This window comes from Meriones unguiculatus, chromosome 19 (genome assembly GCF_030254825.1).
Source record: "Meriones unguiculatus strain TT.TT164.6M chromosome 19, Bangor_MerUng_6.1, whole genome shotgun sequence".
Classification (NCBI taxonomy): domain Eukaryota; kingdom Metazoa; phylum Chordata; class Mammalia; order Rodentia; family Muridae; genus Meriones; species Meriones unguiculatus.
In genome coordinates this window covers 41,463,082-41,474,500 of record NC_083366.1, presented here as the reverse complement: position 1 = coordinate 41,474,500, position 11,419 = coordinate 41,463,082, and the positions used below count along the sequence as shown (strand labels likewise).

General features: G+C 44.9%; 1 protein-coding gene across 4 annotated transcripts in view; it reads right to left on the bottom strand.

Moving 5' to 3' along the window:
* The window catches only part of Ripor2 (RHO family interacting cell polarization regulator 2), a 206,565-nt gene that overhangs the window by 147,579 nt on the left and 47,567 nt on the right, over positions 1 to 11,419 (bottom strand). The window lies entirely within an intron of this gene.

The following is an 11,419-nucleotide window of genomic DNA, read 5'->3' as shown; positions in this document are numbered from 1 at the left end:
TGGGACTTAAGGGAGGCCACTTCTTTCAAAAGATGGGTCTGACTGAAACACTGAACACTAAGACCAAAACTTCATCTCCAGTATTGAAATAAAGCATAATCTTTTCATGCTTAACATTCAAATGTAAGAAAATTCAGGAGAATTTTATGTGATAAACACCGTCCACAAGAAAGGAAGAAAGAAAGAAAGATAGAAAGAAAGAAAGAAAGAAAGAAAGAAAGAAAGAAAGAAAGAAAGAAAGAAAAAGTTCCTAACCACTAGCATGGTACAGTTTTTTCTTTATTAAGCTTTTTTGTTTTACAAAGAAATGGGTTTCATAATGGCATCCCTCATCTCCCTTATAGCGGTGTATCCTCACCTCAATTAGTCTCTTCTACTTTCTTATCAATGCATCCCTTTGTCTTCTCCTGTCCCTCTCCCTTGAAGCCTTTTCTCCTTTCTCACAGTCCCTTTTCCAATTTCACATACTGTGTGCATGCTCTCTGTCCTCTCCCTTCTCACAGTCCTTTTTTTTTTCACATCCTGTGCATGCTGTCTCTCTCCTCCTCCTTTTTTCTCTATTTTTCTCTCTCCCCCTCTCTTTCACACACACACACACACACACAATATAAAATGGTATATTTATTTTTCAGAATTTGGATTATCTCACTTAGCATGGAGATAAGACTTGAAACTTTGAAACTGCTATAGGAAAATAAAGCCAAACATCCCCAAATATAGGCACGTGCAAGGGCTTTCTGAGAACTCGAACAGCACAGGAAACAATCCCTCAAATTGGCAAACAGATTGTATGAAATTAAAAAGCTTTTACACAGCAAAGGAAGCCATCATCAGAGCAAAGAGGCTGTTTACAGAATGGAAGAAAAATCTTTGCCAACTGTACACTGGACAGGACATAAATATCTGGAAACTATAAAGAAGAGCACTTGTGATTTAAAAAAAAAAAACTGGATAAAAAGAAGCAGCAAGATCCAGCTGGCTGCATATCTTGGAGGGAGGGCAGCCATCACCAGCTGGGGAGGCTGCCTTGGAGTTTTACAATCAACTTGCCCTTAAGAGCCCACTTATGTAGTTCTGAGGATTGAAGTCATCAGCATATAGGAGAAAAGTAGACGTGTTCATTGAACTGGAAGTGGGCCTCCTCATCCTATTTATTAACCTAGAGTCATGTGATGCAGAGAAGGTTTGGGATGACTACCCTGAGCGTCAGTCCTTACTCTATGGCCAGATGGACAGAGGGATTGGCCATTTATCGTGAGATGAGCCTTGAGGGAAAAGCAGGGCTCAAGTTTCTTAGCACAGAGCCTCAGTCTTCTCATCACTACAAAGAGAAAACTTTTCAGTTGAATGTTGCCTTTTGAACCACCATAGTGGCCTAGAGGGAGCACAGTGAAGGGGAAGCTGTTTTTCAGGCTTACAGCAGCGAAGCTTTGGCTAACCTAAGCTCATGCTGTGGGTTGTTAGGTCTGTTCCTTGAGCTTCAGTTCCTTTGCTTCTAACAAGAGCTTAACAAGTTTCAGAGTTTTAAATTCACGTTTGCTTTTGAAAAATCCTAGTCATCAGACATCAGTTGTGCAATGCGCTGGGCTTTGTCATGACATTTTCATAGGTGTACAACATGCTTTGGTCATACTCACTCCCCTTCCCCCTTTACATCTCTAAACAGCCCTGTTCTATTTTCATATTTAAAAAAAAAAATCTAGATTCCACATATGAGAGAAAATGGCAATATTTGTTTTTCTGAATATATTTTCTGGTATATTTCCTCTAAGAGTGGAGAGAGGGGAACAGGAGAGGCTAATGGGAAATATGAAAAAGGAGGTGATACTGTTTGTAGGAAGAGAGAGGAGCATAAAGATGTGGTGGGGAGAAGGGGAGGACAATGGAGAGGTAATAACAAAGAATAATCTTATGTATGTATTGAAATGCCACAATGCAACGTTTTTATATGTTAACCAAAAATTAATTTTAAAATATAAAGACAAGATTTTTAGAAATGGAGTGGGATGACCTGTAAGTGCCCAGGAAGTGTTAAGATTCCTTCTGGTTCAGGAATTTCATAGCAACACCTGCCTCTCAGGGACAGATGACACGAGGAGGTCCCAGTGGGGGAATGGTGCAGGTTGGGAGCTGACATGAAGGGCACCTGCTGGGTGACGTGCGGGCTGTAGAGAGAGCTGTGTGCTTGAAAAAGACGTCCCTACTTGCGAGCTAACATCCCGTCTCCAGCTCTCTTGTATAACTGACCTTTTCACAGTTTCTGCCACTCTTTAGGGGGTAATTATATGTTGAATTGAGTTTGGTTTCATCTTCTCCTGCTCTGTACCGTCTGTAGTTTGACCAGGTTTTCTGTACAGAGTGAACTGTGTCCTAACGTATGTGTAAGGAGACTGTGACATGCTCTTGCAACAAGTGGCCAAGTCTTGAAAAAGTGAAGAGGCCAAATGTTGGAAGCCACATTCACACAAGACAGACATGAGAGTCACCTCACTTCCAGGCTCTGTCAGCGGCATCATTTTGGCTATGACCTGCCCATGTGCTGAAGCAGCATGCTCAACAACTTGAGGTTCAGACTGCTGTCTGATCCAGAATTAAGACCCACAAAATGGATGGATGAGATTAGCACAGGCCTTTAATCCCAGCACTTGGGGATGGGAGGTAGGCAAAGGCAGGTGTCTGTGACTCTGAGGCCAGCCTGGTCTATACAACAAGTTCCAGGAAAGTCAGGGCTATGTAGAGAGACCCTATCTCAAAACAAACAAGCAAACAAACAAACAAGCTACCAATTTTCATATATTTGTTGTCGTTTTGCCCATTTTATTTTAAAGCTCTTTGCCATATAACCCAGGGAAGTCTTGAACTTTCAACCTTCCTGCCTCTGCTTTCTAAGTGTCAGGATTATAGGTGGGTGCTACCATAACTGGATTAACTTTACATTTTAATGACTAGATATGATTGATTTTTGTTTTTCAGATGTCTTATACCTCACCTGTATGTTACTGAGACCTTTGGTTCTCTCCTTTCCCACACGGTCTGCACTCGGGGGAACCAAAGACGAAAGAAGCATCCTACAATGGGCTGACTAGGTTTGAAATGAGAGCTTTTTTCCTGACTTTTAGTCTTCACAGGACCTTGTTTCTCCTGTTTTGAAAAGGCACACTGTACATTATCCTAGGGGAGAGACCACGCCCTCTGTCAAGTCCTCTCCAAACCATGTCAGTAGGCCTGCACCACCAGCTAGGACTGCATCTACCCCACACAGAGGTCTTCTGTTTTGAAAAGGCCCCAGGAGGATTAAATGTGAATGGAATCTTCTTCCTGTGGTCAGGTGCCAGAGCTCTGGGCAAAAGTTAATACAAGTGGATGGAAATCCTCAGGTTCTGCTTTGCTGGAAAGGGGAAAGGCTGGCTTATATGATTTCTGTCCACCATGCTGGGACCACCCCCAAAGGAAGAGGTCTATCTGTCACCCAGAGGATGGGTTTTGGCTCTGAGAGTCTCCAGTCTGGTGCGAGCGCTGGAACACAAGTTGTCAATTTCACATGAAGATGGAAAGCAAGGGTTTAAAAACCCATCATGCAGCTCTGGTTACCATGTAGCCATGGGCCAGCTGTGTAAGTCACCCTCACTTGGTCCCCATTCCTCCTCTCACGATGGGAACAAAAATAGACCCATCCTCGAAACTAAAGGAAGGGGTAGACTTGAAGCATCTGGCGCAGAGTAGGAACTCAACAAACCATGCTACTGTTGCGTAGCGCAAGAGGTCATGCTTTGGCCACTAAAATGACACTGTGAGCAAAGGGAAGGAGCAGGGGAGGCAGCCCAGACTCACAATAGGTACTCCAAGAGCAAACATTCCTGAGAGGGGATTTTCGGGAAATCCCATCCCCAATAGTTCCTTGGCCTCCAGGAAACAGCGAAACCCAAGCTTCCCTTTGCTGTTCCCCTGCTGATACTGACACTAAGACACTGCTAAGAGTCACTGTGAATTTTTTTCTCCCATCAGCCCTGCCTACATACAGGCAGCTATGCATTTAATAAGATCTGTATTTAATAAAGAGCTTCCTGGTTTCTCTTTTCTCTGTTACTAATACTGAATCCAGTGAGGGCACCTGCTTGTATTAATTATGACCCGGCAGCCCTCTAATTTACCAATATGCGCACTGTCAGGCAAATGGATTTTTACATTTATAAATTTAGTCTGCACGTGGGTGGGCTCATGATGCAGTGCACTCGTGGAGGTCAGAGGACAGCTTGGAGGAGTTAGCTCTTTTCTTCCACCATGTGGATCCCAGCGAGAGAACTCAGGCTTGGCAAGAGGCCGTGCCTGATGAACTGTCTCATTAGTCCAAAAACGGATTTTTAAAATAGCATCATGTACCTCCCTGATGTATGAAAATAAGGTTCCAACTAGCCCGTAGTTCCTCTCCCTCCCTCCTCCTCTTGCCATGGACACAGATGCGAATATTGGTTCATGAGTTAGGAAATAACCAGCTTTGCACACCTATGAGGTAAAGCCAAACAAAAAGTGCTGGCAACACAAACCCAACCAGGCCCATAGGAGCGCAGAAAACACCTGCCACACACAGGTGCAAGCAGGCCTGAAGGCTTGTCAGAGAGTCGTTGGATGCTAAGGACACGGCACCTTTAAGTTTTGTGTTTTCATATTTTATAATTGCATTTATGTATACATGTATGCATATATTGTTGGAATGGGGGCATACATGTGTCACGGCAATGTGTATAGAGATCAGAGGACGACTTTTGGGAGTCAGCTTTCTCCTACCACCCATGTGTGTGTGACTGAACTCATGTCGTCAGGCTTGGTGACAGACAACTTGGTGACAGCCATGACTCCAGCCCTTGGAGTGACACAGGGTGTCACTCAGCAGTCCAAGCTAGCCTAGTACTACTCATCATGTAATCTGTGTTGGCCTTAAACTCACAACAGTTATCTGGCCTTAGCCTCTGAAGTGCTGGGATTACAGGAGTGACCCAGCATTGTCTTCACCCCTTAGCCTACCTCCCGCCTTTAACGCATCAGAGGCCTTCCTTGGTGCTTATCACTGGGCCAGCTAGGATAGGAGAGAAGCTGAGTGAACTGGTCAGGCGTGGAGAGCAGGCACACAGCCTTTCCCTGGGCCTTTGAATGGCCACATTCATTCATGGTTCCAGTCTTCTATCACGGATAGCTCCACTTCCCTTCCCCGAGGGATAACCTTCCCCACCTCTCTATAAGATACAAAATCAGGACTGACTCCCAAATAGTTGGAATTCTTTTCTCTGTGCTGAGCTGACTTAGCTCTGTCTGAAAAAAAAAATGGGTGTAGGATTTGGATGAGTACCAATGAGATTATAAAGAACTTTATCTTGGGATAAGGCTTTCAATGGCTGCTCCCTGAATCCTGGGGCCCAGTGGCTTCTGAGAGAGCAGAAAGCACTTATCAGCCAAACAAATGTTTTCTCAGCTTCCCTTCCAGTGGAGCCACAACGGAGTCGACAACAAAAGCTGCCAGATAGGTTCCTGATTGCTCAGATAGGTTCTTGATTGCTCTGCACACCCTCTGCCTTATGGGTGGGGGTGGGAGGATTCTGGAGTTAGGAAGGAAATAGATAGTATAAAATAAAAATAAAACGTAGGGAAAGCCTGTACTCTGTGGCTATTGCGTTGGACTGCCCAGCTGGGTCTTCGCTGTCCCGGGAGTGGTTGTAGAATGAAGGGTTTCCGTCCATAGTGAATGGGCTGTATCCCTGGCCTGCCCCGGGTCAGCTTTGTGTCACGTGCACCCTGGAATGTTTGGACTTAGGGATAGCACCATAGACTCTGGAGTCGTATTGCTTAGGGTCCAACCCCAGCCTCCGACTTACTAATTGTGCAACCCTGGGTAAGTCACTTACGCTCTGTGTGCCTCAGATCTGTAATCTGTAAAATACAGAACACAGATACACCCACTTCACTGGCTTGTTGGAATAATTCAATGGGATGGACTTGTAATGGGCGTAGAAGCATTTTTGGCACCTGATAAATGCTCAACAAATTGATTTTTTTTTTCCTTTTAACTCAAGCCTGAGCATGGAAGGGGATCCCTTGTCCCTAAGCATTTCTGGAGCAGGGAGCTGGGCAGAGCTATCTCCAGCCTCAGCGGCCACCATCTAACGTAGGAGGAAGGGGCTGGGGAAAAGGACCCCAACCAAAGGTATTTGTCTCCGTGTTAAACTTTCCAAGACTAAGAGTTCTTTAGCCATTTCCAACTTCCGAAAAGATTTGGTTTGGGGCAACAAAAGGAAAACATACTTGTGATAAACATTAATGTACTATTTACTAACATTTACAAAACGAAGATAAAATGCTCTGAAGGCTGGCTTTGTACAAAGGACAAGAAAATGAATTGTTTTTGTGCGCTGTCGCTTGTTCCGGGACCCCCCAGTTTCTTTGAACTCTGCTGTCTACTGGAGCAGAAGGAATGATTGAGTGGTGAGCGAGAGCAGCGTCCAGGTGCCAGGGAGACGCGCAGCAGGAGGGATCCTGCGCAGTCCGTCCACCTGCTTACTACTGCTTGGGAGGATTCGGTCCCACAAGTGTTGCAGTTTGCCAGGGAGCTATTTCTGCCACACAGGACCAGGGAGTCATATTCCAAAGTATATGTGCATAACATGTCTTCCTAAATAATCAGTTATAGTTCAGTAAAAACGGTTTAAGAGGATGGGAAAGGAGCTTCAGTAGTGAAATCTCTGTTTCTCTCTCTGTGTGTGTGTCTCTCTGTTTCTCTCTCTGTGTGTGTGTCTCTCTGTTTCTCTCTCTGTGTGTGTGTCTCTCTGTCTCTGTCTCTGTCTCTCTCACACACACACACACAAACATATAAGCACAGAATAACCTTTGAATCAGGCATTCCCTACTTGCTAAGCTGGAAAGATGGCTTGGTAGATAAAATGCTTGTCTCTCGAGGGCTAGAGCTTGGACCCCTAACATCCAAGTAAAAAGCCAGGCAGTTGCGGCAGCCACTGTAAGCCCAGCACGAGGAGGCAGAACCAGGGGATCCCAGGGCAAGACTATCAAGAATTGATGGGCTCCAGGTTCAGCGAGAGAGCAGCCTCCATAAATAGGGTGGAGAGAAACCTCCAACATCTACTTCAAATTTCTATACACATGTACACACACAAGTGCAGGCACCCCTCCCACACAAGTGCAGGCACCCCTCCCACACATGTGCTCACACACAGGAAAACGTATACACAAACACATGGGCATCATGCATAAGCACCACACGTTCCTTGCAAGAAAGAAAAGATCCTCTTAGGACCATCTAACAAACTACTGCATCCATTTTAGACTGAGTGGGAGGGGTACAGGAGTATCTGAATCAGCTATTACCCTCTTCTTTCTATATGAACAGAGGGTGGTAGGTTTGTTAATGTTTCTAATAAGTAGGAAACACTACCATTCAAAGCTAGGTGAGTGTGTGTGTGTGTGCACACTCGCGCGCGTGTCCTTATGCAGAAGGGTGTCTCATTATTGAAGCTCTCTTTCCAGAACTACCTCAACTTGTAAAATTACTGAGGTTGAGTTGGTTCCCTAGAGACATTCCGCATGTACGCTTTAGAATGTGACTCCTGGCATCCTCTTATGGCGGAAATAGCTTACAATGGTTCATCTTCACTGGATTCACTCGATATCTAGGCCTAGTTCTGGAAGCTTCTAGCCTCTAGACAGTCTAACCTAGGCCTAGAATGTTTTTAACCTCTGAGGCTTACTGCTTAAGAAGCTCACCCTTTCTTGTTCTTTCTGAGCTCTGGGCTGGCTGGTTCAACTCAGCTGTTCTGGCTTAACCTCCTCTCCCAGTTAACTTATTCAATCTGCCTGCTCTCTTGACCTCAAACTAACTCCAACACTCTGCTCTAATATTCTCTCTCCTTCTTATTCTCTGGCTCATTTGGTCTTCGCTTGCAACCTGTCTCACTATTATTGTCCCGGTAAAACTGTCTCCTCTCTCTCTGCATTGCCCCTTAAGTAGATTCCCTTTCCTCTCTCTTCTCATGAGAGTTGTGTATATCCTAGTCTGTCAAATCTCTAGTTTGTAAGTTTCTTTGCCGCCCAATTAGATATCACTTTCAAACATGGGTGCTTCTTTCTACAAACTAATTTTACCTTCACTCTTTGGGATAAAAGGTTGTACCACCATACCTGGACTTAAGCTTTTCTTTACCTGATACTTGCTCTATAGCAGGCTGGTCTTGAACTCAGATCTGCTTGCCTCTGTCTCCTGGATTAAAGGTGTGTTTGAATTGAAGCCAGATCACATAGACCTAGAAGGTCTTTGGATGTGATCTTTTGCCAGAGCAGCCATGTTCTCTACAGGCAAGGCACTATGTCCCCAGGAAATTGCAAGCCACTAGGTAAAAGAACCAGGGACAGAAGATAACCAGGAAGGCTGGACACCTTTCCTGACAAATTCTTCACTGGGTAGTGAACAGACTCTGACTTGGTGAACCCGCTCCTCTCACTCTTCCCACTACAGACATCTGGACAATGAGATGTAGAAATTCTGGGACAACTAAACCCCTGGATAACACAAACCCAGTATTGTCCATGGCTTTCAGGGAAGAGGAACCTAGCTAGGGTAAAGGGCAAACTACAGGTTATTCTCATGGACAGGAGGAAGCAGCTCTGGAAACTTCTATTTGATTTTAAAGGGCTTAAAGTGGCAGCTAATACTGTATATGTGGACTCAACATTCAAAGGGGTGGAAAGGTTGGGACAAAGTAGTGAAAATATTGGAAAATAACACTGTAGCATTTGATTCTGGATGCCAACTGCTAAGCAGAAAAGTCTCTGTCTTTGTGTGTGTGTGTGTCTTAAGACAAGGTTTCTTTGTGTAGCCTTGGCTTTGCTAAAACTAGCTCTGTAGACCAGGCTGGCCTGAAACTCAGAGAGATCTGCCTGCCTCTGCCTCCCCAATGCTAGGATTAAAGGCAAATGCCACCACCACCTGTGAGAAAAGTCTTAACGATAGATAGAGACTCAAAGAGCCCGGTCCAAACCTTCCACAGATCTCCCTTTCAAGAGAGTGTGTTTCAAGAGCTGTCTACATTTTCCCAACCCCTATTCCATGCCAGCCCCTGCATAAGGCTTCCATGTGTAGCCATTCATATAACCTTTGTGGTCATGTTAGAACAGGTTCTACTGTTTTAATCCCACCTATGGAAAACTGAAGCCCAGAGTGGTTGAGTACCTTGCCCAAGGTCACACAATTGCAGGTCCCACCACTGCCTGTGTTCCTAACCACTGCGTCTCAGCACCTTTCAGGAGACCCCCAAGTAGAGAAACTGACTGGACTTTACACTGAAGTTTCTCGCATTTGAACAGTGAACACTTTTTGAAAAGCCATTCCAGTTACAACTTGGCAACTAGTGCTAAGCAGGTTGGTTGACTTCCAATCAGGACATTGCCAGTGCCAGATGGAGTATTCCATCCAGAGCTGAGCTGTCCTACTGCGTGCTTAGAGTTTTCCCTCTGGAGCATTGTACTCAGCGAAAGTGTTTTCACCCAATCAGAAACGAGGAGTCTGTGAGGTGCTGTTGCTGGGTTAAGTCTGAAGAAGTAGTCAGAAGACAGCAACTTCATGCCCTGGTTTGGCTGGACTTGCCTCCTGGCTCCTGTGTTTGCACACTTGGTCCCCAGCTGGTGATGCTGTTTGGGGAAGTAGTAAAACCTCTGGGAAGTGAAGCCTTGCTGGAGGAAATGAGTTAGCAGAGAGGAAGGAGAAAGGGCCTTGAGGTTTGTAGCCTGCTGGACTGCCAATCTGCTCTCTGCTTGCTGACTACAAACCCCAGGTAATCAGCTTCCAATGGCCCCAGTGCATGGAGCCAGTTGCCTGCATGCCTTCCCCAGCTGAGATGGACTGACCCGTCAGCAGAATAAATCATTCCGTTAGTTGTTCCTGTCAGGCATTTTGGTAACAGCAACAAAAAGGTAATAGATAACACTTCTTCAAATATTTGCATGGTGTTCTTAAATTCCTTTAGAGGAATCAACAGAAAAAAATTTTACAAAAGAACCAACTTTAGTTCAGGATAAAGGAGAAGATTCTAGAATATAGTAAACTGGTTATCAAGTCTTGAATGCCTGACCCTTGGATACATGGGTAGAATCATGGCATGGCAGGGAGACCATGTCAGCTATCCCATTTTCAAGTTCTGGGGCATCTCCTCAATGGTGTGGACATTCCGGTCAGTTGGGTCTTCTGTGATGTCACAGAGAGGTAACACTATGGATGTCATAGGTTCCAAAGCCCAAACCTACAACCAAGAGCTAGTGATGGGGTTAATGATGGCCATACTAAGTGGGAATTACCTCACTGCCACAGAGGTCTCTGAAGTCCTCTGGTATCTGTGGAGAACTGGATCTATGGTTCCCTTGGTGCTCAAACCCACAGGTACACAAGTGTCTTCTATAAAAACAATGCACTGTTGCCTAGAATGTGTGCACATATATCCATATTCTCTACATCAGGTCTACATGGTTTGCAATGCTAATGTGCTGTGAGATCTGTGTATGTGATTGATTGTATATGGAATGATGACATATGCTCAATGCAGAGGCAGATTGTTCCCGTCTGAGGCTGTCTGAATCCTCAGGTGCAGAACCTGTGGACAGAGAACGGTGACTGTAATGCCAGCAAGCAAGATGTCCCAGAGGTCATAGAGCACCCACTCACCAGCCAAACGAAAAGGCTCAACTCACATATTGAGTAAATCACTTCTGGTAAATGGGAAGAGATTTGGCAAAGAAATGGGGGAGGGGTGTGGTTAACCAAATCACCTTCGAATTCAGTTCACTGGTTTTCAGTCGATTGCCTTCTCATTCTGGAGCAAGTACAGCAAGTGTGTCCTATGGAATAAATCAGAAGGTCCCACAGGCAAGAGTGCAGCTAAACAGAAGATCCCGTGCTCCCTTGATAATGTTGATCAATGTAGAAATCTAACCAGCCCTGCACGGTCTTCTCAAAGACAGATGTTCCTCTTTCTCCCTCACAATCAACTGAGGGTCCCTGCTTCAAACAATGGTTCTCAGATTAGGTTTTAAGAGAAGCATCAAAGAATCCCCATAGAGATGACTCCCACGCCTGTCACCCTCTATGCAGACTCAGTTGGGGTTTTCAGGAACCAGACATCAATCAGAAGCTCAAGCCAGGAAGTAACCACCTGGAATGAACACCTGATTAATGGTTGTTTCCCCATCCAGGCTTTTACCTGTCCTTATCTTTCAGTCGAGAGTAATTCCTACCAGTATCTTGTTCCAACTGACACCACTGATTTAAGAACAAAAAAAAAAAATCTGAGAAAAAAACAATCAGTAAAGTTCTCATGAAGATTCAAAGAATAAAAGATTATACAAAAACCCACAGCCTATTGATTGCCAT